The sequence below is a fragment of the Myotis brandtii genome, unplaced genomic scaffold (genome assembly GCF_000412655.1).
Source record: "Myotis brandtii unplaced genomic scaffold, ASM41265v1 scaffold123, whole genome shotgun sequence".
NCBI lineage: Eukaryota > Metazoa > Chordata > Mammalia > Chiroptera > Vespertilionidae > Myotis > Myotis brandtii.
The window spans coordinates 8,902,803-8,907,653 of record NW_005354291.1 but is presented as its reverse complement, the minus strand read 5'-3'; positions in this window follow the sequence as shown (position 1 = coordinate 8,907,653).

Genomic DNA, 4,851 nt, shown 5'->3' with positions numbered 1-4,851 from the left:
CTGGGGGCCTCCCTCCCCACCTTGAAGCGCGCGATGATCAACCGCGGTCTGGCGCGGAAAGGGGCTCCGAACAGGCGGCAGGGACGAAGAGGATGAACTGGATCGCTGAGGGCTTCGACGGACAGTGGTGAGCTTCAACTCCAAACATCAAAGCCAATGAGGGGTACAAGTTACTCCTCTTACCCCCGAACATGCACTGAGTGGAGACTGTGCCCCATTCACAGAGTAAACCATTATGATGGTTACCTCCGACTGGACAGAGACAGAAATGATGATTGTATATATGCAGGTCAATTCAGCAAGTAAAGTTTCATGTAAAACTGGAATAAGGCTTCTTCCAAGCCCGCCACAGAGCATCAGAGCACACCAGTCCCAGCTCCCAGCGCTTGGGGGTGGGGTGTGCCCTTCCTTGTGTGTCTCCTCAATGTATTTTAGGTGGTGGACCAGAAGGCAAGTGTAACATTCTGGTGCAGTGTATTTGTGTATTTCAATGTATGATCTGTTCAGTTCTTTTTTTCTATATAGTTATTTTATTATTAGAAATTAAATTTTAAACAATAGAAATAAATCTAGAGATGTGAAAAATATTTCTAAGAGGAGTTTGTTCCTGGCGATGGGAAATGTATGAGGGAGGGAAGGAGGGGAATGGAAGTGAGACTGAGAGGTGGGGCAGAATTCCATGCAAAACTTTCCACATTAAAAAAAATCTTGGAAATCAGATAAGAGACTGTAGAAATGGATTGCTTGTGGTACAATCTTGACTAGAAACATTTGGAAAATTGGCCCTTTTAGTAAAAATTTCACAATCCAAATGTTAAAAAAGAAAAAAACTAAAGGGAGGGAGGTGGAGAAATGAGTCACAGCTATAAACCATCTGTAGTTTAATTGTTACCTCACCTGCATCTAGTACATCTTAGCCCACAGCCACCTGCTGAACTCTCAGGTTTTCTTACACATTTGTCCAAGCATCCAATCAAAGGATTGTGATTCCACCAGGCCTTGCTTCCAGTTGTAGCCTGTACATCTTATAAAGAAATACCCTGAAGTCACCTTTTCCTATAAAGCTCCTGAGAGTGGACACCTCCTGGTTAGGATCACTAGCTTCCCAGGATGATGAACAGGCTCATAGTGACCTTAGAGATCATTAGACAAGTCATCTTATCTAAGACAAGCAGTGAAATATTTAAGATGGGTATCTAACCATTTAGACATTGAATGACTGAGCCTTCCTCACAGAGTGACTGATGAAAGGAAGAATTAGCACATTCTATGGCCACAGATATTGATGATTCCTCATTTCTAAACTTAGATTTCAGTGATTCAGGCATAAAAGAAGCAGCAGAAAGATGAACTACATCAGACTACCAAAAGGGAATTATTTACATTTCTTTTAAAAATAATTACTGTTCATCTCAGAAAAGACTAGGGTAACATGTCCTCTAAATAGAGGACTATCTACAATTCAGTAGACCAAGCAGCTCTTGAGATATTAATTATAAATTCTTCCCTGCCAAGGAGTGCTCAAGGCAAGCTCAGGTAAATTATGTATTTAATATCTGCTATAGGCCAGCAACTCTCCATCTGAAAAAAATCCCAGTGAATATACCATGTCTAATAGATTCTGAATTTAGCTCCATATCCATTTTTAAAGTAATGGATGAGACCTCTCACCATCCAGCTGCATTGCACTTCACACATAATATTTTCTGGTGTATCCTTCTGAGATGTGTAAATTTCCGCCAGAACAAGCACATCTTATAAGAGTGCGCAGAGAAAAGAGAGCACTCCTCCCAGTGATTCAGGCTCAACTACCTACTAACAGGGACTTCCAGCCTTGTTTCTCCCATCCCTTAAGTAAAAACAAGGACCCATTTCAAAGGGCTTTGTGCAAATTGAATGAAATAATACATATAAAACTGTTTACCTGCGACATAGATTCTCAACATGTAGTTACACATGCACAAAACTTGTTTGAATCCTATTAACATAGTAAAAAAGAATACTCTTCCTCTGGAATCAAGAATAAATTTGAGAAAAATGTTGAAATATGATCAACATTTTTATCTTGGTACACTATAAATGTAAAAAATGTTAATGAATTAAGTTTGAAAATATCCATTGGAATGAAAAACAGTATGTATTCTTAAGTAAATGATGCAATGAGGCTAAGGGAAGGCCTACTAGAAAATTTACCAGGGATTATACCCATTTTCTTTTGCCATAAGTGTAGCCCATAGCTTCTCCAGACTTGAGAAGAGGGTCCTCAACCAGAAAATAAAAAATATCTTCAAAGGAAAACAAGTTAAATTGTTTACCAGACTCTTATCTGAATTCTTTTGTTCCTGCTGTGAAATAGATTGATAGTCTTAAAACCCGGAGGTATCTCTGCTGGCAGCCATAGTTGCTGTTTCAAACTAGGGAGTAAATAAAAACAATGTCACTCAAAGAAAATGATCTGTCTGGTTTTGTCCTTAAAATATAGAATTTGGTGGAAGGAATACAGGAGAAAGAAAAAGGGAACAGAAACACATTTTAAAATAAAATTTTAAGGGCATTTTTGTTTCACTCTGATTTTGACTAGCACTTTGACATATTTTTAATTATTTCTCTCTCATGTGCAATTGACTAATAGTTTATTAGATTTAGCAGCAGATATGTAATACTTTCAACAATAACGATTTTTTTAAGGAGAGATGTTGCTAATTTCTGTTCATCAAATGTGCAAGTTAGAGTGCTACTCTTCTCAAGTAGATATTTTATAATATTGAATCTTGTAATATAACAAATATTTTATGAGTTCTGTATCAACTTTCTTATTCAATAATAAAGTTGATTAAATTCTTTTTACCCAAGGTTCACTGGAAGCATACTTTTTTAAAAATGCCAGAGGGGCACCTCCACCCTCTCTAAGCCCCAGTTCTCTTCTCTAGACAGATTTGTACCTGCGTGAACGCAAGGTGATAGCAATCCAAAAAGTAATTTTAAAAATTTCTAACTATGTGTTTTGTCACCATAATCATATCACAGAAGATATTAAAGAGATTTGAATGAAATGGCAGAGAAGGTGATGGTGGTAGAACACCTGTTCTGCTGTCCACGGTGCTGAATCAGTCATTGGGCATTAGCTCTTGATTCCTAGAAGTGTGGTCTCTGGCTCCGCAACATTGCCTTTACTAGAGAGCTGTTAGAATAGCAGGATCCCAGGCCCCGCCCAAACCTACTGTATCACGCTCTGCAATTGAAAACATCCTCATATGATTCATCTGTTTGCTAAAAATTTGAGAAATGCTGTACTAGGATGCAGGTCATGTTGCCTTGTGACTTTCCTGATGCTTTGTTTATATCACCCCTCATATCATCCCCTCTGGAGGTGCAGCCCCAATGCTGCCCTTTTTAGCTGCATTTAATTTGGGGATGGCAGTGTGCTGTTAAGAGAGCATAGCCTTGCCAGGCTGGTGTGGCTTAGTGGTTGAGCATCAACCTATGAACCAGGAGGTCATGGTATGGTTTCCAGTCAGGGCACATGCCCAGGGTTGTGGGCTGAATCCCCAATGGGGGGCATGCAAGAGGCAGCCAATTAATGATTCTCTCTCATTGATGTTTCTATCTCTCTCCCTCTCCCTTCCTCCTGGAAATCAATAGATTTTTTTAAGAGAGAGAGCATAGCCTTTGAGTCAAACAGCTAGGTTAAAACCTCAGCTTGTACTGACCATTCTGAGCCTCATTGTCCTCATTCATAAATGTCAATATTATTATATATCCTTAATAATGATGTTTTAAGGATTCAAAAATAATAAAATAGTATGTGTAAAGCACTTAACCTGACACATAGCAGATGTTCAATAAATCTCTCAAACACTGTGTGAATGCTACATCCTCTACCAAGGAGGGGTACCCTCTCACCATAACACTCGCAGGCATTGTAAAAGAATTTAATCTCCAATTTCTGCTCAATGAAGTCAACAAAACATTTACATTAAATTAGTTAATACAATAAAAACTTAAAACCCACCAAATCTTCTTTCAGTTTGGTATTTCTCCACACCCATAATTATAACCTGGAGTAAAGAAAGAGAAGGTCTTTCTTGACAATTATGTTAGATCTGTTTTTATTCAATTAGAACAAGGTGACTTGGTATTTTGAATAGTAAAATGTGTATAAATGTCTGGATGCCTTAATTCTACTACCAACAGAAATCTGTACACATGTATAGCTGACTTTGTAAACAATAATTATTTACACTGATGTATAGACCCTAATTAAGCCATAATGTTGGTTATAATATAACTAGAGGCCCGGAGCACAAAAATTTGTGCACTCGGGGGGAGGAGGGGGGTCCCCCAGCCTGGCCTGTGCCCTCTCGCAGTGAGGCCTCGCTGCTGAAAGCAGGTTTCTGGCCTTTACCTTCTGTATTTGATACAATGTTGCGTTCCGGCTGGCTGAAGCCCGGCTGACTGAAAGCCGGTTTCTAGGGTTTTGTTTAGCTTCTATATTTGCAACATAGTTGCTTAGAGTTGCAGCTGAGAGGCCGGCAAGTGAGGTGGGGAACGTTGGAGTCCGCCATCACTGGAGCAAGCAAGCCTCCCTGCTCGCATCAGTGCATGGCTGACGGCCGCCATCTTGGCTGACAGTTAATTTGCATAAGGATATGCTGATTAGCCAATGGGAAGGGTAGTGGTCGTACGCTAATTACCATGTTTCTCTTTTATTAGTGTAGATGCAATTTAAAATGTGCTATTTAGGAACACTGGGAATACTGTTTCAAGCATGTATTTTAGAACATGAGGAAATATTGACATTTTTTTCAAAAGAAACATCAAATATGAGCATCTGTCCCATTACAATAGTCA